The sequence below is a fragment of the Neofelis nebulosa genome, chromosome 2 (assembly GCF_028018385.1).
Source record: "Neofelis nebulosa isolate mNeoNeb1 chromosome 2, mNeoNeb1.pri, whole genome shotgun sequence".
NCBI classification, from domain to species: domain Eukaryota; kingdom Metazoa; phylum Chordata; class Mammalia; order Carnivora; family Felidae; genus Neofelis; species Neofelis nebulosa.
The window spans coordinates 80,619,449-80,643,644 of record NC_080783.1 but is presented as its reverse complement, the minus strand read 5'-3'; the positions used below and the strand labels follow the sequence as shown (position 1 = coordinate 80,643,644).

General features: G+C 38.0%; 1 long non-coding RNA gene across 1 annotated transcript; it reads right to left on the bottom strand.

Moving 5' to 3' along the window:
* Positions 1-8,593: 8,593 nt before the first annotated feature.
* LOC131493034 (uncharacterized) lies at positions 8,594-13,117 on the bottom strand. The gene is made up of 2 exons (XR_009252405.1): positions 12,902-13,117; positions 8,594-8,891 (listed from the first exon to the last, which is right to left on the bottom strand). It is a non-coding gene; the product is annotated as an uncharacterized LOC131493034 (long non-coding RNA).
* Between the last annotated feature and the right edge of the window lie 11,079 nt (positions 13,118-24,196).

Genomic DNA, 24,196 nt, shown 5'->3' with positions numbered 1-24,196 from the left:
AACACGCAGGGGGAGGTACAATTATCATTTCATGTTACAGATTGGAAAACTGGGGCTTAGACAGGCCAAGGCTGTCCAGGGCTATACAGCCTGGAATTGTCCAGGGCTATACAGCCTGGAAGCAGCAGAGTCACATCTCGATCCCAAGCATTTTGGACACTGCATGTATTTAGTTTGCTGTGTTTTATCAGCCTTTAGTGACTTAGAGTTATAACAGCATAGTCTAGCCACACTGAACTGTATGCTGTTCCCACATCACAGCGGGCACCTTCTCATCTTGACATCTTTGCCCCTGCAGTTCCCCCTGTCTGGGACACCTACCTCTGCCAACTCACTTTTACTAAGGTTGAGCTTAAGTGTCACTTTGGGAAGGTTGCTATTATGCCAACCACCCATGACCTACCTAGTCTCCTGCCCATGGCATACTAAGATATCCTTTCACTGGCTTAAAATGCATGATCCATTGAGTGCAAAAAAAGGAAAAAATGGAATCAAACAGGCAACCTGCGACTGTAAACAGTGAGAAAGAAAACACTGATATCCAGAACTACCATGGTCTTACACAGAAAAAAAGAAATCTATATTCACCTAACTGTGGCTAAATACCTTTGATTTTTTTTCAGTTACTGACTGCCAGATAATGTTTACATGATTTGTCTATTTTACAAATGCTTAGGGGTGAAGCTGTAGTCAAATATGCATCTGTTATTTATTTGAGCCTTTTGATAGTCCACGGTTCTTCCTTACTTCAGTCCAATTTAATTTCAGCAAGCAAAAAAAAAAAATCATATTATAAAGATAAGCTAAAAGACTTTTTCCTTTCCTGGTATAGGAGGAAATCAACTATATGGAGGTCTCTGGATAATAAATAACTTTTCCACCTCTTGCTTTTCTTGGCAGGCTTGTGAAACGTTTATTGCATTTCTTTCTAAGGGCTTAAAAGTATCCTTCTCCTCCAGAGAACATTATCCTATGACCCAACGCATGTCCCACTGTTGTCTGCTTCAGCTCTGCTCACATCTCCTGCCCCCTCCCCTGACCCCTGTCTTTCAATGCTGCCTTTGGGTTAACTTCTTCTGACAATTTCAGTTGCCTTTCGTTTAAGCTGTTACACTCCATATGGCTCCTCTCTCTTTGATGTGGCCCAAAACATATTATAGACCACAGAACACAAGCTCAACAATGTAATAGTTCACCCAAGAATCTGCAGTGTTCTACCCAGGGCAGAAGCTTGGTACAACTCTAGAGAAATGGAGAATACCTAGACAAAGAGGGAGACATTCCCCCCACCCTGTATCACTTTAATGTGTAAAGGAAACTATTCTTCAGAACCAAATGGCTACTTTTTACCTGTGAACAAATGCTAGAGCAAACCAACCCTTGGGGATAAACCCAGCAACGAAAACCAGACCCTCTGACCATTGATAATCAGTTTAGTGAGCTTGATTGGAGATTCAGATTTGAGATTTAATGGCAAATCGATCCAAAACAGATTTAAAAAAATAATAATAAATCCCAGAACTAAAAGCAAACAGATTCAGAAAATGTTTTTAAAAAATTTTCAACCATCCCTACCACTGTGTACGGAGAGTTAAACCACTTCAAGGGAAACTGAGTCAAGTTAATACGAAAATAGAGAAGGGAATAAAAAACTGTTCATCTTTATCTGTTACAAATGCTGGCGAATGTTGGAAATGAAATGGATTCCTCATTTGGAGATTAAAGATTCTCTCAGCATTTATAGACTTAGTTTTGAATACAGTTGAGAGAGAGAGAGAGAGAGAGAGACAGAGAGAGATAGAAAGACAGAGAAGAGGGAGACAGAGAAGGAGGAACTAGGCTACAGGGTATCAAGACACTGTGTTCAATTCAGATTGCACAGTTGAGCTGCAGAATATCCTCAAGCAAGGGTCCCAACCTCTGTGACCATGTGACTCATCAGCTAAGCAAGGCTAATTAGGACCATCCACCTTCTCCACCTAAAAAGCAGAGTTCATGTTAATTAACTTGGACATTTTGAACAACCTGAGCTCCACACACGAAAAAGTGAAAAGGGCATTTCATGGTTGTTAGCAATTACCTGTGAAATTATTTAAGTCATCAGGACTGCTACAGATCTGCCTCTAGGAGAGGTCTCCCATGTGGCTGCATTGACCATACCTTGTATGTTTTTAAAGAAAAGGATCTCTCCCACTCCACTCTCATTTCTTTTTCTGTCCTCTTTCACTCTTGTCTCTTCCTCTTAAATATTCTTGTTCTCTAAAACTGTCACTATCTTTTATGATTTTATATTGTCTTCTAAAAGCTAAGAAGCCAATTATAGTAAAATTTGATGTACCGTCCTCCACAGTTTCCCTATCTATCCCCAAACCCCAACAGATACCTCATATTCTATTCTTCCTCTTACTACAGTAAATCATATTTCCTTATCATGTTATATTAGTAAACAGTTATCTGTTCTTTTCTACTAATCCCATGAAAATAGATTAATATAGATGCATATTTATATAGCAATGACATCTAATTCTGGACAACTGAAAGAACACTCGAGGATTGACTTTAACGTCTTGTGTTTTAATGACTGCATGTGTGTGCGCGCGTGCGTGCACACACACAGAATGCTAAAGAGTTAGCTTTATTCTAAAGTAAATATGTCATGAAACTATCTCACTGGATATAAGTCCTTGTGTTGTCTCCTGGCACTATTGTTTTCTCTCCCCTGGAGTGCTTGTAAAGAGCAATTTTACTGTGATTTGCAAGCATACCTCACCTTCTTCTCTGACTTTTGGATAGTCTTGTATTTTAAAAGGTTAGGTTATATATCAAAAGTGTACTGCAAAGTTATTAGCTTGATCTTTGAACCAGAACAGGTTATCTGGGATCCAATTCATAATTTGTCAGTAATATGTAAAACAAGTTGAGGGGAAAAGGGAAAACAGGGAAACAAAAGAAATTTTTTCAAAAAGCCCTACTTAAATAAATATTTTTATATCAAACCTTTAAATATTATTAAGTAACTGAAGATGTTTTAGGAGAGACCAAACTAAAAATCATAACTATACTCACACTATAGTATGCAGCCTTAGAAATTAAGTTTGAGGAACTCTGAAAATTATCTTACAGGAATCCCTTTAAAATATCACCCCTGGAGCGTCTGAGTGGCTCAGTCAGTTGAGCATCCAGCACTTGATTTCAATTCAGGTCATGACCCCAGTATCATGGGATCAAGCCCTGCATCAGGCTCCATGCTGAGCTTAAGATATTCTCTCTCTCTCCCTCTGCCCCTCTCCCCTGCTTGTGTGTTCTCTCTCTCTCTCTCAAATTAAAAATAAATGCCACTATTATCCATTCACCAGGTTTATTCTGTTATAGTAATAATAAGTTTACTTATTAGTCAACCTATGGATTTGGCTACTCTGTTCCAGGTTCTTTAGTAGTTTCTGGGAATAAATCAATGAAAAGATAGTCTTTTATCACAAGGGCTAATAGTTTAGCCAGAGTGAAATACAAGCACCTGAACAATTTCAATACCATAGGAAACATGCTCATCTTTGCTGATCTACCTGAGTCATGATTAGAAAGGGTCCAGAAGTAAGAGCATTCAGGCAGAGAGAATGTCAGTAAAAAAGAAAAAAAAAGTCTTCAATGCCACATGTCAGTGAAATAATGAGTGGGTTTTAGTACAATTACAGCGTGAGTGTGGCATCTCACAAGCACAGAGCTTCAGAATAAAGCAAAGAATGGAGCACAAAGGGCCCTGAATGATGTGGCAAGGAATTTTGCTGCAGATAATGGCAGGACATGGTAATATCTATGCAGTGAAATGATTAAATTCCTGTTAAAGTTGCACTTTAGAGAGATTGCTCTGGATGAAGTATTGAAAGATCTATGTGAGAGATTGTCCCTTGAACACAAAAGATCCAAACATATGGATATATACTGACTCCTCCCTAAAACTTACCAAAAGGAATAATGTAACAAGAATGGTGTGAAGCCAAGAGGAAAATTTAAAAAAGAACAGGAAATAGAACAAGGAAAGAAAATAGATCTTTGCAAGATAGCAAGAAGAGTATTTATGCAGTGCAGAGAAAACTGAAGTCTGAATGCCTGCAGGGAGGGATGGGAATGAGCATCAGAATGATTCACAGGAGAATGCTACACTTAGGAAACACTACACTTAGAAAACAGAGACTAAGGGTGTCTGAGATTGTGGGGAGAATGATGTAGCTTCAAATAGCATTGATTTGAAGCTTTTATGAGGAGTCTAGGTCTCAAGTCTCCACTCCAGCTCATACAATTCTTCTCAACCTGGAGGACGATCAGATATTTATTCCATTAAGAAATGGACGTGGAGGGGCGCCTGGGTGGCTCAGTCGGTTAAGCGTCTGATTTTAACTCAGGTCATGATCTCACAGTCTGTGAGTTCGAGCCCCGCGTCGGGCTCTGTGCTGACAGCTCAGAGCCTGGAGCCTGTTTCAGATTCTGTGTCTCCCTCTCTCTCTGACCCTCCCCCATTCATGCTCTGTCTCTCTCTGTCTCAAAAATAAACGTTAAAAAAAAAAAAAAAAAAAAAAAGAAATGGACGTGGAAAAGCTCTAAAATCAGTACCACAAGATTTAGTGAAGGGTGGACATGAGATCCATTTAGGAAAAAAAAAAGGTCAGTGAAATTCTACATCCTAAACAGTGAGAACTCTCTTCTTTGAGTCACAGAATACTGGGAAACAGATTTCTTTCTGGAAAACTAGCTAGCCTAGAGAAAAGAAATGCAGACATGGATAGTTATGACTTCCCAAAGAATTGATCAAGTTTCCCTTAATCATCCTACCATAAAGCCAACTAAATGACAATCATCTCTCCCCACAACACACACACACACACACACACACACACACACACACACAACCACACACACCATAAACACACATGACACAGAACTTTCATACATCTTTTATTGCCTCAATCTCAAGTATGAACAGGGAGGCAAGAAAACTGCACATGCAGACACATGAGAGAAGCCTCCTGCATAAAAAGGCAGAAAGGCAGAGACAAAAGAAAAAAGAAAAAAAAAGACAAGAAAAAAGGAAGAAGAGAAAAGAGAATAGAGGAAATATAAGAGAATACTTCAAAACGGGATTCTATAATTTATATCCTAAGATAAAAGATATTACATCTATAACAAGAATAAGAAGTCATAAAAATGGAAGAGGATGAGAACATGAGATTTAAGTAGAATAAAAGTGTTGAAAGATAAAAGTGTTGAAACTGTCCCAAATAAGAAAACAAAAACATAGTTGGAAAAAAAGAGAAAAGAAAAAGATAAATCCAGTAGGTCCTACATTTGAATTATACTAGTACTAGGGAATACTGATTTATTGTAGAGATACAGTAACATTTCCCAGAACTGAAGAACATGCATTTCTCAACTAAAAGTACTATATGAATGCTCAGGAAAATAGCATTTCCACACCAAGTTACACTATTGTAAAATTTCAAAATGCCAGGGATATAGAAGAAATACTTACATCTTCCAGAGGAGGAAAAATAAGTCACAGAGAATGAAGAAGGGCAATGCTGTCATCTCACTTATATGTAGGATCTAAAAGTGTTGAACAGATAGAAACAGAGTAGAATGGTGGCTACCAATGTCTGGGTGTGGAGAAGATGGGGAGATGTTGGACAAAGGGTACAAAGCTTCAGTGATGTGGGATAAATAGGTTGTAGAGATCTAATGTACAGCCTGGTGACTATAGTTAATAATACTGTATTGTACACTTGAAATTTGCTAAAAGAGCAGATCTTAAGTGCTCTCACAAGAAAAATAAAAGGTGATGGATATATTAATTAGCTCCACCATTTCACAATATATACATATATCAAAACGGCACTGTATTTTACATCTTAAAAATGTACAATTTTTATCTGACAATTATACTTCAATAAAGCTGGGGTGGTGGTGGAAGAAGAGCAATTCTAGAAGCAGAGGAAAGGAAATAATCAAGATCCGAGCCAAAATCAATGAAGTTAAAACACAGAAAAATAATACAGAAAATCAATCAACTCAAAAGATATTCTCTAAAAGGATCAGTACAACCTGGTAACCCTCTGTCTATACAGGTCAAGGAAAACAGAGAAGACACAAATAACCAATATTAGAAGTGACATCACTACAGATAACACAGATATTGAAAGAATAGGGGAATGTTATGAACAACTTTACCCTAATAAATACAACAGAGTTGAAATGGACGAATTCCTGGAAAGACACAAACTACCAAAGCTCACTCAAGAAGAAATAGATAATCTGAAGAGCCCCACATCTATTAAAAAAAAAATAGTAAATCTCCTCTTACAAACAAAACTCCAGGTCCAGATGGCTATACTGGGGAATTCTACCAAACATTTAAGAAATAATCTCAGTTCTGTAGAAACTCTACCAGACAAGTGAAGAAAAGACAACTTTTGAACTCATTTTATGAAGACAGTAGTATTTGAATATCGAAACCACATAAACACATTTCTGGGAAAGAAAACTATCTACCAATATCTCTCATGAACATAAATGTGAATGTCTTTAACAAAATTTGAGTAAACCAAATACAATAATATATTAAAAGCATAACACATCATGACTGAGTGAGGTTTATCCCTGGAATTCAAAGTTGATTTAACATTCAAAAAAAGTCAATGAAATTTACTGTATTAATAAGCAAAAGAGAAAAAACACATGAGAACATCAATAGATGCAACAAAAGCAATGGACAAAATTCAACACCTTTCTGACATAAATTATCAAATTAGAAATCAAGAGAAATTCCTTGATCTAATATTGGGCATGTATAACAAATCTACAGCTAACATCATAAATAGTAATGAAAGGCTAAAACCTTCCTCACTGAGATTACAAACAAAGCAAGGAAGTCTGTTTTCCCTCTATCCAACTTTGTACTGGAATTTGTAGCCAGTTAAGTAAGGTAAGTAACAGAAATAAAGGGCATCCAGATTAGAAAGGAGCAATTAAAACGGTTTTTCTTTAAAAATGGCATGGTCTTAAAAAAAATTGAAAAAAAAAAAAAAAAAAAAAAAAAAAGGGCGCCTGGGTGGCTCAGTCGGTTGAGCGTCCGACTTCAGCTCAGGTCACGATCTCGCGGTCCGTGAGTTCGAGCCCCGCGTTGGGCTCTGGGCTGATGGCTCAGAGCCTGGAGCCTGCTTCCGATTCTGTGTCTCCCTCTCTCTCTGACCCTCCCCCGTTCATGCTCTGTCTCTCTCTGTCTCAAAAATAAATAAAAAACGTTAAAAAAAATTTAAAAAAAAATGGCATGGTCATCTGTGGACCTAAAAAATAGCTACTAGAGTGAATAAGTTAGTTTAGGAGGGTTATATGATATGAAATCAAAATTTTAAAAAATTAGTTGTATTTGTATACACTAAAAAGATCATAAGTTGAAACTTTTAAAAATACTATTTATAAAATATCAAAAATATGAAACACTTTGGATATATATATTAAAATATGTGCAAGACCTTTATGCTGAAAAATATAAAACAATGCTAAGAGATATTAAAGAAAATCTAAATAAATGGAGAGGTAAACTGTGTTCATGGATCAGAAGGATCAGTATTATTAAGTTGGCAAGAACTAATATCAAGTGGGCAAAAAATCTAGAGACACTTCATCAAAAACTGTACCACTGACAAGCACATGAAAAGGTGTTCAATATCATTAGTCATTAAGGAAACTACAATCTAAAATCACAATGTGATAACAGTAATATCTAAAATTAAAAGAACTTCCCATACCAAGTGTTGGTAAGAGTATGAAGTTATTAGAATTCAACTTAATGCTGAGAAACAGTTTGGCAGTTTCATAAAAAGTTAAACATATATTTACCTTAGGACCCAGTATTCTATCCCTAGGTATTTACCCAAGAGAGATGACAGCAAATATCTAAAGACTTGTACACGAATGTTCATAGCTTTTTTTGGTGATAGTAAAAAACTAGAAACAACCAAAATGTCCATCAGTTGGTGAATAGCTGAACTGTAGTATATCCTTACAATGAAATATTGCTCAGCAACAAAAAAGAACGAGTTACTGATTTTTGCAACAACATAGATGAATCTCAAAATAACTAAGAGTGAAAAAGAACCCAGACCACAGAATATAGTGTATGATTCCATATATATAAAATTCTAGAAAGGGTAGCCTGGGTGGCTCAGTTGGTTTAAGCATCTGACTCTTGGTTTTTGGTTCAGGTCATGATCTCACAGCTTGTGAGGTCAAGCCCCAATATCAGTGCAGAGCCCACTTGGGATTCTCTCTGCTCCTCCCCCCACTCATGACGTCTCTGTTTGTCTCAAAATAAATAAGATTTTAAAAAACTTAAATAAAATAATAAATAAAATCCTTGAAAATGCAAATTAATCAATAGTGACCTTGGCAGATTAGCGGTTGCCTTGGTATCAGATAGTAGATGGGGCAGAGGGAGGGATTAAAAAGGAACTCAAGAAAACTTTTGTGGATAATATGTTTACTTTCTTGATTGTGGTGATGGTTTCACAGGTATAGAAATATGTCAAAATTTATCAAACTGTACATTTCAAACCTGTGACTTTTATCGTATGTCAACTTATCTTTAAAAAAGTTTTTAAAAACTTTATAAGTAGAAAAAGAAAACTGCGTAAAAAATGTTTTATTAGAAAAAGAGGTCTCAGGGCAGCTGGGTGGCTCAGTCAGTTGAGCGTCCGACTTCGGCTCAGGTCATGATCTCGCGGTCTGTGAGTTCGAGCCCCGTGTTGGGCTCTGTGCTGACAGCTCGGAGCCTGGAGCCTGCTTCCGATTCTGTGTCTCCCTCTCTCTCTGCCCCTCTCCTGCTCCTGCTCTCTCTCTCTCTCTGTCAAAAATTTAAAAAAAAAAAAGGGGCGCCTGGGTGGCGCAGTCGGTTAAGCGTCCGACTTCAGCCAGGTCACGATCTCACGGTCCGTGAGTTCGAGCCCCGCGTCAGGCTCTGGGCTGATGGCTCGGAGCCTGGAGCCTGTTTCCGATTCTGTGTCTCCCTCTCTCTCTGCCCCTCCCCCGTTCATGCTCTGTCTCTCTCTGTCCCAAAAATAAATAAAAAACGTTGAAAAAATTTAAAAAAAAAAAATTAAAAAAAAAAACATTAAAAAATTAAAAAGAAAAAGAGGTCTCAAAATGAAGAGAACAGGAAGCTGTGACAATATTCAAGTTAAAGGTAATGTTCTGTACTAAGGATTTGGCAGATGAATGGAGAGAAGTAGATTTTCAAGCATTTATTAAACTTTAGTAATCAGGACTTTGTTCTTGCTTGGTGGGGTGGTGGTGGTGTGAAAAGATCAGTAAAGAATGATTTCACATTCGGAACCTGGACTGCTAATTGGCAGGAACACCAGTGTGGGAGCAAGGGTTGGCATGAAAAAATTATGAGTTTAGTTTTCAATATATTGAATTTGAAATACACTCATATAGAAATGTCCAAAAGGGTATGGAAACCAATTTGACAATAAATTTCATATATGAAAAAAAAAAAAAAAAGAAAAAAGAAATGCCCAAAAGGTAGTTGTGTAATGGGTCCAAAATTCCAAAGGGTGAAGTCCTCACCAGATGGATGATAATTGAAGCAAAGTATTAATTGGTGAGATCACCTAAGAAAAGTTGAGATATGATTTAAATGCTGAGGCCCAAACTGTGAGAAGTACTAATATTTCATGGTTGGGAAGAACCGAGGATCTCACTATGTAAATAGAAATTCATTTTGTTAATTCAACTTTCAAAACATATACTTAGAAATTATAATTCATCAGAATCAAAGAACTTCCAAATCCAAAAATAACCAGTCCACGGTGGCTCGCTATGAACTGGTAGACATTACCAACAGAATAGGCATTCTGCTAATACTTGGAAGAACCACTGTTCTTAGTTATTAGGTAGGAAAACTCTATGATCGACATTTAGTCATGCAAACAATTCAACACCCCTCCCCCCCCACACACAAAATAACATCTGCTCTTATAGGAATTCTCAATAAATGGCTCTCGTTTAGACTTTGCACTAATTATGGTAGTTATAATCATGTGATTAAGAAGGAAAATTAGCAGAATTCCACACGGCATTTTTAGCCTCATAAATTTGAAATAAGAGAATTTTTCAACCATATTGCTGCTCATGTTTAACCTCCCCGCACCTGGTATAATATTCCATGCTTGGAATATTTAAGCAATATACTTGTAGCTATTAATACCAGCTTTGACTGGAACCAATATAATGACTTGAGATTGTTCATTTTTGCTGAAATAAAATTTAAAAAAAAGTAATCAAGTGACAGACGTATAAATGTGCTATTAGGTTTTCATGAAAGATATTTCCATGGATATTATAAATATTGAACAGAAAAGCTATAATGTTGGGCTTGAGTATAAAGCTAAATGTGAAATAATAAGTGAAAATGCAAATAAATGATTAGTTATCCATTATATATTAACTACCAAGAAATACATCCATTAAAGCTCATACATTTCATTCCTAGGGAAGTCCTAATCAGATTTAATTAACTCTTATTTTAGAAATTTCTAACAAGCTTGGTTAACTGGTTTACTGCCTAAAAGCAAATTAGAAGTAATAAGCTGGCTGCAGACAGGACCTCATTTTGAGACATGCACGTTAATGGCAGCAAGCTGTGATGACAGATAAAAAGGAATGTGAAAGAAAAAAGGTTTTAGAAAGCAGAAATCAGGGCTCCAAGAGTAGACCAGTCTGTGGCCATTTAGCGTGGAGTAAGCAACTTGCTATATTTCACTGGCCTCTGATGGTAGCACTATACAATGACAAATGATTATAATGTAATAGTCACCAAAAGGTTAAATATAGTAGTACTATATGAAATGTGTTAAAAAATATTTTAAGAGTTAAAATTGGTTAATAGCTATGATTCTATTGTTTGCAAATATTGCATATGCAGAGTTTGTTTTCTAATAATGAAAAACCCATTCATGAGTAATACTATATGTCTTTAAAGACTATTGATGATTCGTGGTTTCATATACAAAGTACTTGTTAATTGACCCTGAGATGATCTCTTTGTGTTATTTAGAACTCCTTCCTAACATCTGCCTAGCATCGCAGTTATTTGTGTAGAACTGTCTGAGCTGGTTAGATTATTAGCTACTTGAATATAAAGAATAAAAATCAGACCCTCTAATTCATCCTTGTGTCCCCTCAACTATATTCTGCAGTGCCTAGCACGCAGAAAGTGGTCAGTAAAGAAAAGTGACTTACAATAGACACACGTGCATCCTTTATTCTTTTAGTGACAGTAAATAGTGTCGAAACTTATATTTGGATAACACTGTAAAAAGTAAATTCACATTAAAAAGTCAAATACATTTAATCACAAATTCAAGTTAACTAGGAGAAAAGTCAGTTTAAATGGGGAAATGAAGAAACGTATAAATTATTGAATATCCTTAAGGAATTACAGTGCAGACAGAGTTAGTGTTGCTTATTAGTAAATTTCAAGAATGTATAGATTGAAATCATTTGTTAATATTATATGTCACAGTAATTTTACAGTCTTAGGTAGATTGCAATCTGCATTTCGTGTTGAGAAAAGGCTTTAAAACCAAGTTTTGCTGTAATATGCTCCCTTACTAAATATTTTTAAATTTCTAATTAATGAGGTGCAAAATAAATGATTTTCCCCTATATATATCCAAAAGCCATGAGTTTTGGTTCTCTTAGGCAATTCCTATTTAGTTCATTTTATATTCCAGAAATTGTTAAATGGAATATTTAAAGCTTTGAGAGACACTTACATAAATGTGTTCATAATCTTACAACACTTTTAGTCTGAAAAATATTTTCAATATCTCTACATAATAGTCATGCTCAGGTTTAGGGCTCAATCACAATATACTTGTCATTATTTAGGATTTATTCAGAAATAAATTAACAGTTGAGCATCATTAATTTCATAAAAATAACACGTCCGATACACTATCAAGCATTTTTTGATGCTTATAGTAAAATACTATGAAGAGGCAGAGAGTAGATTTTACTTAATAAGAGAATGCTATTTGACTCTTGTGTGCAACTTTCATATCTAGGTATAGTTTTGGGGTAATAGCAAATGAGATAATTTGTGAACAACAGACAAATCCTCAGGACTCAAATCACACCAGAAGTTTAGAGGTTTCCTGTGATTAACAGAAAGTTTTTCATATCTGAAGTAGGGACAATTGGTAAACATAATAAACATTCTAGTATAACTCATGGAGGAAAGTAGATAGCAAGATGTACAAATATCAGAGCTGAATCAGCTTGATAAGCAAATAGCCAATCACTTGTTATTACTCTTTTTGTTTGTTAATCTATTAAACTTCGTTATTAATATAATAATGTGGGTGATCCTGTTTTAAATAGATGATTATTGGAACAGGGCATTCACTCACTCATTCAACACTAAGTGTCTAAAATGCGCCAGTCACTGGCCAGAAGCAGAAGACAGAAATACAAATATGACATTCTTTCCCTTAAAAACCGTATTGTCATCTATGAAAAAAATAGTTGAAAAGCTGGACTTTATTAAAATTCAAAGCTCTCCTCTGCAAAAGACAAGGTCAAGAGAATGAGAAAACAAGTCACAGACTTGGAGAAAATATTTGCAAAAGACACATCTGATATAGGATTATTATCTAAAATACACAAAGAATTCTTAAAACTCAACAATAAGGAAATGAACAACCTGATTAAAAAAATGAGCAAGAGACTTACCAGATACCTCACCAAAGAAGATATGCAGATGAAAATAAACATATGAAGGGACACTCAACATAATATCTCATTAGGAAAATGCAAATTTAAATAACACTGAACTACTACCACATACCTATTAAAATGGCTGCAATCCAAAACACTGACCACACCAAATGCCGACAAGGATGTGGAGCGATAGTGTTACCAAAACCCAATAAATGAGCTATGCTTGTCACTCAAAAGGCCAATACTCAAGAGACAAGCTTTGACTGGAACGGAATATGAGCTTTATCAAGAGGCTGGCCACCTAGGGAGAAGGCAGACTCTTGTCCAAAGTCCAACTCCAAAGTTTCTGCCTGGTGCCGAGATTTTTAAAGGGCTTTAATCAATTAAAGGAGTGCACAGGTCTCTGACATTTCTTGATTACATGCAGATTCGATGATGCCAGCTACAGAGTTATCTCAGTGCTCAGAAGTTGCACAAGAAGTTCTAGTTCCTTGGTACCCAGGGGTTGTGTGAGAGTACTCTGTTCTTCTGCAAAGGAGGGCAAGGTCTACAGATGCACAAAGGGAGGTCAATAAAGTCATCTGTGTGACCTTTTGCTAAAAGAGTGCTGGGCTAGGGGCGCCTGGGTGGCGCAGTCGGTTAAGCGTCCGACTTCAGCCAGGTCACGATCTCGCGGTCCGTGAGTTCGAGCCCCGCATCAGGCTCTGGGCCGATGGCTTGGAGCCTGGAGCCTGTTTCCGATTCTGTGTCTCCCTCTCTCTGTCCCTCCCCCGTTCATGCTCTGTCTCTCTCTGTCCCAAAAATAAATAAATAAACGTTGGAAAAAAAAAAAAATTAAAAAAAAAAAAAAAAGAGTGCTGGCTAATCAGAAAGCTGAGGGGGCTTCAACAGCACAACAGCACAACAGACTTGCTGGCCCCTATGACTTGGGAACGTTCTGTTCCTTCATTCCCCAAGGCCAACAGTCTACAAATCTCCAAGAAAGTAAATTAGTTCTGTTACAGATCAAGGGCCTTAAAGTCAGCAAGCAAGGAGTGTGTTAACTTGAAGCAAATTAACCCTTAAGACCAGCTGGAGTGCTGTTATAAAGGGAACTCTCATTCATTGCTGGTAGAAATGCAAAATGGTACAAACTGTTTGGCAGTTTCTTGCAAAACTCATCATATTTTTACCATGTGATCCAGCAGTTGTACTCCTTGGTATTTATGCAGATGAACTGAAAACTCACAGCCACACAACAACCTGCACACAGATTTATAGTTGTATTCATAATTGCCAACACCTGAAAGCAAGTGCGATCTCCTTCAGTAGGTAAATGGATAGGCTGTGGTACATTCAGACAACAGATTATTCAACACTAAAAATAGGTGAGCTATCAGCCATGAAAAAAAACATGGAAGAGCTTTAAATGTATATTGCTAAGTGAAAGATTCAAACTAGAAAAGATACATGTTATACGATTCCAACTCTGTGACATTCTGGTAAAGGCAAAACTGTGGGGTAAAAAGATCAGTGGTTGCCAGGGGCCCAGGGAAGGGTGAAGGTATGAAAAGGCAGAACACAGATGATTTTTTAGAGCAGTAAAACTATTCTCTATATTATACGCATGGATATTTGACATTATACACCTGTTAAAACACACGGAATATATACACCAAGAGTGAACTCTACTATAAACTACGGACATTGGTGATAATGACGTGTTAATCTAGGTTTATGGATTATAACGGATAGGCCACGCTGATGATAGTGGTGCAGTTTAAGGTTTTAACAGCACCATGCTTACCCTAATAGAAAGAAAGATGGAGTGACAGTATTGGTATTACACAAGATAGGATTTCAGACCAAAGGATTTCAGCAGGGCTAAAGAAAGTCGTTTCATAATGATAAAGGGGCCAGTTAATCAAGAAGAGATAAGAATGTTAAGACATTTATACACCTAAGAGCTGAGCCTCAAAATACATGAGGCAAAACCCAGTGGGAAACACAAAAAGAAACAAATCCAACAGTTTAGTTAGATGTTTTATTACCCCTTTTCAACAACTGATTGAATAAGTAGACCAAAAAACAGTAAGGACACGGAAGATTTGAACACTGTTAAACTTGATCTCATTGGGGCGCCTGGGTGGCTCAGTCGGTTAAGCGTCCGACTTCGGCTCAGGTCATGATCTCACAGTCCGTGAGTTCGAGCCCCGCGTCGGGCTCTGTGCTGACAGCTCAGAGCCTGGAGCCCGTTTCAGATTCTGTGTCTCCCTCTCTCTCTGCTCCTCCCCTGTTCATGCTCTGTCTCTCTCTGTCTCAAAAATAAATAAACGTTAAAAAAAAAAAAAAACATGATCTAATTGACATTTATAAAACACTCCATTCAACATCAACAGAATATACACTGTTTTCAAGTGCTCACAGTACATGTACCAAGAGAAATCATAGTCCAGTTCAAAGAGAGCTGCATTTTTTCTGCATGTTGAACTGAGATGATTATCTGTGCTGTTGGGACAGAAGGTGGGGTAAAGAGAGGGTTATGTAGAGAGAGGTCAGAAGTCAAAGCTTGATTCGGATACAATGGTCAAGGAACTTTACGAGGCCAGAAAAATTTAATTTCCAATTCCCAGCTATCTGTTTAGTATATGCTCCCTCCCTTCACTATGTAACCCCAAAACTCAGTGCATTTCTTGTATTCACAGCTGCCTCTTATGAGCAGTAGAAGGACAGGGAAGACATAAAATAAAGGAGAAGGAAATGCTCCCACATCTGACTTGAAGCCAGGGCAGAGATAAAGCAGCCTCAAGACTCAGAGTAATGAGAACTCAACAAAAGCAGGAAACTGGAGTCAGAAGTGACTTGCACAAATGTATTTGCAAAAACCCTGAGGGCATTGGACTTTCCATAAAACATAGTTGCACAATTTGACCTGACCCAGTCCTATCCTGATGCTTAGGAGCAGAGTGACCCCAGCGAACATCTGTGTTACATTTCTTCTCACCCCAGCAGTCACCATAAGAAAAAAGAAACCATATAAATTTAACTTCTGTTGTGAGTGATTCCAAAGCCCTCTAGAAGGCAAAAGTGGCTACAAATAGTTTTTAAGCAATGATTCCATTACTACCCATCACCCAGTTAATTTGAGCAAGTGTCTCAAGAACAGCAGTAACAAGGTGATGCCGGCAGTAAAATAAGAATGAGAAAAAATGTAAGATATTGCTCAGGGAAGGAAAACAGACATGTAGACAAGGACTTACTTTTCAAGGTGTGCCTGAAAGCTAAACGCCAGGTGTGTGTCTGTCTGTCCCCACATATCTAACATTTTTCAACTGATAGTATGTGGGAGCAGAGAAATGCTTATCAAACTATCTTTTTGGCTAATACAGGCAGAAGGTAAAACAAAACGTGAGTTTCAGGACAGTCATGGCATATTCAAACTGTTTAAAAGCATCTTCACAGAGGGGAGGGTTTAGAGCCTTAGTTACCTAGAGAGTTCAAAAAGGATATCTCACCAAAATTCTCTGCAGTTGAATTTCTGAGAGATACTGAATGTTGGTACCACTTTTCAGTTCCTACTAGTCAGTTTTCTTGTGCAAGCTAGAAAGTTCCCTGGTCTCACTGCTTGGACCACAAGGCCGCCATGCAAAGAACATCTGCACCACCCAAGACCTCTGTGACCCCCGACTACAGTGGGACAGAGGCAGTAGTGAACCCAGGTCCCAGGGCAGGAAGGATCTTTTAACGGTCTGAAATCAGAATGTGACACTCTTACGTCTTTGGCTTGTTCTCGTCTGTATTGCCTGGATATCACTCCATAGAGTGGCGAATTGTCTAGATTACTCACCTTTCTCCCTCCAGTACCTGTCACAGTGCCTACACAGCACGAGAAGGTGCTGAATAAATAGTTGTAGAATTGGACTGTGGCCAAATTCAAAGAGCATGAACAAGTCTGAAATACAACAACAAGAACAGTTTGATTCTGGCCATGACAGAAGCTTCACCCATCAAGTGGTAATAAATCAGGTGTCCCTGTGAGAGATGCAGTTGTGATTTTTCCCAGCTATCAAAGCACGACAATTCCTTAAGCTCCAGCGACATATGGCCAGCAAGGGTAGTTAATGTTACAGAGATTTAGGAAAAACCCTGTGTGGGTTTTTTGTCAGCAAAGTATGTAACAAAGTTCAAACTGTAGGCCAACCTGTGAAGGAAGCAGACAGTTTTACAAATGATCTCCTTCCTCTTTCTGTGCCTTTTTATCCTTTTCCAGCACTGATCTCCTTTTTTCCTATTTTGTTATAGCCCTCCTTCTCCCTGTTCGTCTCCTTTCACCTAAATAAGCCAGATCCACATAACCAGCAGCCAGATAATACTAAACATTTCCTATCTTACAAGAGAGCAATTGGTAAGTACATTTTTAGCAAGGTGTTATGACTGCTGAGTACCTCTTGTGTTACCCTTCTCAAGTGTTTTGCATTTGCGGTGGAAGAAACCATTTTTATCTTAACTCAAGAGAATGCATGAAAAGGAATATTTAAGGGATCAATAAATCTGGATAAACAAAATTTAAAGAGGAAGGCCATATAGTAGGGATTTTAATTCAACATAAAAAATTTGTTTTCATTTAAACTAAGTAGGAGAAAAGGAGATCAATTTGTTTGATATGTGGTACTTTCTGCTGGCCTTAAAACAGTTAATCTAGAAGAGCATTTTCAGTAGTATAGTAAGAAATCTAAATCAAATATCTAGTAGTATCACTATGAAGTTTTACTTCATCTCTATGAAAACAGCACATGACCTCACATTTGTGTGCTTCTTTATTAGACATTAACAGAAAATGTAAATCATAGTGTGTCTTGTAAAAACAAACAAACAAAAAACTACAGCAGACATGGTGGAGGATTCTCTATTTCCCCTTTGCCTTCAACTATGGCTTTGTCTCCCGATTTTTCTCTTCCCTCCCACCCACCCTTTTTTTTCTGGCACTACCTCTCCTACCCCCTAAACCTTGACTAACCACCAAACCACAAGGCTTGCAAAAAACAGCTCTTGGAAAGTACTATCAGACAGGATGGCACCAACAATCCTGAAGAAACATGAAAACCAGAACAATCTTCTAACAGCAAGTTTCTCAGCAATTAAAGACAAAACTGCTACCTGAGCCAAATCACAAAGATACATATTCCCCTCCCCTCTTTACCCTGTAAAAGTTCAGCCCTGAGTCAACTCAGTCACCTGGTCATCAGGTTTTCATTGCTGTACACCAACAGAATAAAGCTTTCAAAGCCTATCTGAATTACTTAATGTGTCTTCTTTTGAAAGGCAAACCATAAGAGACTCTTAAAAACTGAGAATAAACTGGGGCGCCTGGGTGGCTCAGTCGGTTGAGCATCCGACTTCGGCTCAGGTCATGATCTCAGTCTGTGCGTTCGAGCCCTGCATCGGGCTCTGTGCTGATGGCTCAGAGCCTGGAGCCTGCTTCCGATTCTGTGTCTCCCTCTCTCTCTGCCCCTTCCCTGCTCATGTTCTGTCTCTCTCTGTCTCAAAAATAAATTAAAACATTAAGAAAAAAAATTAAAAAAAAAAACAGAATAAACTGAGGGTTGATGGGGGGGTGGGAGGGAGGGGAAAGTGGGTGATGGGCATGGAGGAGGGCACCTTTTGGGATGAGCACTGGGTGTTGTATGGAAACCAATTTGACAATAAATTTCATATTAAAAAAATAAAAAATAAAAGTTGGAAATGGAAAAAAAAGAAAGTCTTAATGTGAATGTTAACATTCAAATATAAGTTTCTGTGCATTGAATAATACAAAGTCATATGTATTGCAGATTTTACGAAAAACATCCTCCACGTCATTACTTCCTGGGGTCAAGACATCAGGTAGTGCCGCATAGGGGTTTGACTAAGGTGTGGCTGCTCAAAGCAGATAGTAGATTCATTTCTCCCCTCCATCTGATTCATCTATCCCCAGTTGCCTTATCTTTGCAAACTAAAATTATATCAAAAAGTAATTTGTCATGGACTCCTTCGGATCATTCCTTAACAATTTGCAGACATAACAGATCTACAAAACCTACTACTTAAAATAGAGCCATCAATCTGCTTATTCTTAAGCTATGACCAACTGCCGAATCTGCATGCATGACATAATTTTTTACTTGTTAAAAGTCCCTACTTTATTTTGATGGATTCACAGTTTCCTCGAGTTGAAAAGGAGAGTATGAAAGTCATCATTCATTTCCACAATGATACTTCCCTCAGAATATACATAGCAATAATAGCATCTTTACACTGCAGAGTATGTCTTACAATTTACAAAACATACGATAACACAGCCTTCCCGGTGTGAGCATGAACACAGACATACAGAGACATCCAGCCTCTCCTTAAATACTGCTTATAATGGTGGGCTCCTTACATTTAAGTCTTGTCTACTTCTTCGAATAGAAATTGTGCCAGCCAGTGAAAAACATAGTTCTCTTTACTGATAGCTGACTCTCAGTGGTTCCAATCTGTCATGTGCACAACTGAAGGAAGTCCAGTTTTCCCTGGATAATTCCTGGAAGTTCTCAGGGGTGCCTGTAGTCCTTGCTCACCCCTCTATCCAGCCCACCTGAGATGTTTCCATAGCAATGCCAGACATTTCTACCAAGACTCTACCCCAACCTCAAACTCTGTTTCATCACTGGAACTGGATGCCTTCCCCAGAATCTCAGTCTAGAAACATGTGCTTGCTTACAAAAAACACACCTTCTGTATTATTCTCGGTCTGTCAGAGAACTTGTGGCAAGATTGCTTAGACACAGGATTATTAAGGCAGAATGGTTCTTTAGATTCACACACACATTCTCATTTCCCTTAAGGCACAAACAGCTAGAATGATGGGGTCAAGACAAAATACAGGATTAACCACCAATGGATAAACGAGAACTGTCATTACTTTCTAGCATGCAGACCCAGTTACTGCACCTGGGCCACATTTTCTTAAATGATCTGTTCTCTCACAGGGCCAACTTTGTCTTTTCTTGCAATCTGACTTCCACAGAGCTACTCCATCAGTAATATTTTTAAAATATGCCGCAAACCTGGTTTTGGACAGGTTTAAACTGATGAGTATCATTGAATACTCAGCAGAAGAAATACTGTTTGGATTCATCACCAGAAATCTGAGCTTCTGCCAGGCCAAGACTCCTTTTTACATTTCTTCTAAAAACAAAAATATTCTAAAAAATTAAATTAAATTAAATTTCAAGAAATCCTACATCTTATCACCCCCCACCCTTTCATTCAAGTTTTGCCCTTTGGAGAAAACTTCCTCCTTGTGAAAGTCTATTCAGATCCTAGATACCTAGGAACATTTACTTCTTTCTATCCTGAAGATACCTTCCCATTTCTCATAGGGAACAGTGATGGATCATTTATCAGGCTGGATGAGCTCTAGTTTGCTAAGGTGACCTTTAAAATGCATAGCTCCAGCTAAAGTCCAACTCTGATGGGATACAGTTGGATGTGTCCCTGCCTTAATCTGGGCACCATATTTCTATCAAAAAGTCCTAAGATTGGTTTTTTGCCTATCTTTCAGTAATAGGAAGATACTGAACTAGTACTTTTAAATTTCATAAAGGTTAAACTCACCCTAATCAGATCACACTACTCTTCACATAGTTCTCGTCAAAGTCACCAATGACCTTCATTTGCTGAATTTAGTGACCAGATGCAACACTCCTACATCCAGCTGCTCACTGGCCAAACACACTACCAGGTACCACAGACTTTATATGTTCAAAAGAGAAACTATCATTCCCTCTGCTAATATGCGCCACCCACACTCTTCCACACTGGAGCCTCTCGGTTATTGTTAATGTCTTCCTTCCACTTCCTCAGACCAAACACTTTGGTATTATCCTTGAATGTTTTTTTCACACCCCTTGTTGGAATTCATCAGCAAATCTGGTCAGTTCTTTCTTTTAAATATATCCAGAATTTCTGCAGCGAAGGCAGTCCTGAGAGGAAAATACATTGCAATCCAGGCCTATCTCAAGAAACAAGAAAAATCCCAAATACAAAATCTAACAGCACACCTAAAGGAAATAGAAGCAGAACAGCAAAGACAGCCTAAATCCAGCAGAAGAAGAGAAGTAATAAAGATCAGAACAGAAATAAACAATATAGAATCTAAAAAAACTGTAGAGCAGATCAACGAAACCAAGAGTTGGTTTTTTGAAAAAATAAACAAAATTGACAAACCTCTAGCCAGGCTTCTCAAAAAGAAAAGGGAGATGACCCAAATAGATAAAATCATGAATGAAAATGGAATTATTACAACCAATCCCTCAGAGATACAAACAATTATCAGGGAATACTATGAAAAATTATATGCCAACAAATTGGACAACCTGGAAGAAATGGACAAATTCCTAAACACCCACACTCTTCCAAAACTCAACCAGGAGGAAATAGAAAGCTTGAACAGACCCATAACCAGCGAAGAAATTGAATCAGTCATCAAAAATCTCCCAACAAATAAGAGTCCAGGACCAGATGGCTTCCCAGGGGAGTTCTACCAGACGTTTAAAGCAGAGATAATACCTATCCTTCTCAAGCTATTCCAAAAAACAGAAAGGGAAGGAAAACTTCCAGACTCATTCTATGAAGCCAGTATTACTTTGATTCCTAAACCAGACAGAGACCCAGTAAAAAAAGAGAACTACAGGCCAATATCCCTGATGAATATGGATGCAAAAATTCTCAATAAGATACTAGCAAATCGAATTCAACAGCATATAAAAAGAATTATTCACCATGATCAAGTGGGATTCATTCCTGGGATGCAGGGCTGGTTCAACATTCACAAATCAATCAATGTGATACATCACATTAATAAAAGAAAAGATAAGAACCATATGATCCTGTCAATCGATGCAGAAAAGGCCTTTGGCAAAATTCAGCAACGTTTCTTAATAAAAACCCTCGAGAAAGTCGGGATAGAAGGAACATACTTAAAGATCATAAAAGCCATTTATGAAAAGCACAGCTAACATCATCCTCAACGGGGGAAAACTGAGAGCTTTTTCCCTGAGATCAGGAACACGACAGGGATGTCCACTCTCACCACTGTTGTTTAACATAGTGTTGGAAGTTCTAGCATCAGCAATCAGACAACAAAAGGAAATCAAAGGCATCAAAACTGGCAAAGATGAAGTTAAGCTTTCACTTTTTGCAGATGACATGATATTATACATGGAAAACCCGATAGACTCCACCAGAAGTCTGCTAGAACTGATACATGAATTTAGCAAAGTTGCAGGATACAAAATCAATGTACAGAAATCAGTTGCATTCTTATACACTAATAATGAAGCAACAGAAAGACAAATAAAGAAACTGACCCCATTCACAATTGCACCAAGAAGCATAAAATACCTAGGAATAAATCTAACCAAAGATGTAAAAGATCTGTATGCTGAAAACTATAGAAAGCTTATGAAGGAAATTGAAGAAGATATAAAGAAATGGAAAAACATTCCATGCTCATGGATTGGAAGAATAAATATTGTCAAAATGTCAATACTACCCAAAGCTATCTACACATTCAATGCAATCCCAATCAAAATTGCACCAGCATTCTTCTCGAAACTAGAACAAGCAATCCTAAAATTCATATGGAACCACAAAAGGCCCCGAATAGCCAAAGTAATTTTGAAGAAGAAGACCAAAGCAGGAGGCATCACAATCCCAGACTTTAGCCTCTACTACAAAGCTGTCATCATCAAGACAGCATGGTATTGGCACAAAAACAGACACATAGACCAATGGAATAGAATAGAAACCCCAGAACTAGACCCACAAACGTATGGCCAACTAATCTTTGACAAAGCAGGAAAGAACATCCAATGGAAAAAAGACAGTCTCTTTAACAAAGGGTGCTGGGAGAACTGGACAGCAACATGCAGAAGATTGAAACTAGACCACTTTCTCACACCACTTACAAAAATAAACTCAAAATGGATAAAGGACCTGAATGTGAGACAGGAAACCATCAAAACCCTAGAGGAGAAAGCAGGAAAATACCTCTCTGACCTCAGCCGTAGCAATTTCTTATTTGACACATCCCCAAAGGCAAGGGAATTAAAAGCAAAAATGAACTATTGGGACCTTATGAAGATAAAAAGCTTCTGCACAGCAAAGGAAATAATCAACAAAACTAAAAGGCAACCAACGGAATGGGAAAAGATATTTGCAAATGACATATCGGACAAAGGGCTAGTATCCAAAACCTATAAAGAGCTCACCAAACTCCACACCCGAAAAACAAATAACCCAGTGAAGAAATGGGCAGAAAACATGAATAGACACTTCTCTAAAGAAGACATCCGGATGGCCAACAGGCACATGAAAAGATGCTCAACGTCGCTCCTCATCAGGGAAATACAAATCAAAACCACACTCAGATATCACCTCACGCCAGTCAGAGTGGCCAAAATGAACAAATCAGGAGACTATAGATGCTGGAGAGGATGTGGAGAAACGGGAACCCTCTTGCACTGTTGGTGGGAATGCAAACTGGTGCAGCCACTCTGGAAAACAGTGTGGAGGTTCCTCAGAAAATTAAAAATAGACCTACCCTATGACCCAGCAATAGCACTGCTAGGAATTTACCCAAGGGATACAGGAGTGCTAATGCATAGGGGCACTTGTACCCCAATGTTTATAGCAGCACTCTCAACAATAGCCAAATTATGGAAAGAGCCTAAATGTCCATCAACTGATGAATGGATAAAGAAATTGTGGTTTATATACACAATGGAATACTACGTGGCAATGAGAAAGAATGAAATATGGCCCTTTGTAGCAACATGGATGGAACTGGAGAGTGTGATGCTAAGTGAATTAAGCCATACAGAGAAAGACAGATACCATATGGTTTCACTCTTATGTGGATCCTGAGAAACTTAACAGAAACCCATGGGGGAGGGGAAAGAAAAAAAAAGAGGTTAGAGTGGAAGAGAGTCAAAGCATAAGAGACTCTTAAAAACTGAGAACAAACTGAGGGTTGATGGGGGGTGGGAGGGAGGGGAGGTTGGGTGATGGGTATTGAGGAGGGCACCTTTTGGGATGAGCACTGGGTGTTGTATGGAAACCAATTTGACAACAAACTTCATATATTGAAAAAAAATAAAAAAAGCAAAAACAATAATAAATATATCCAGAATTTCTGCAAGCACATCTCATATCCCCTCCAGTACTGCCCTGATTCACAGCATTTCTCACCTGGCTTTGTACAGGGCCATACTAACTGGTCTCCCTGCTTGTCAACCCAACAGCCAAATTGATCCCGTTAAAACACAAGCTAGCTCATAGCACTCTTTTCAATATTCTCTGACAGCCTGGCATGTCTTTTAGAGTAAAAGCCAAAAAAGTCATTATAGTGGCCTACCAA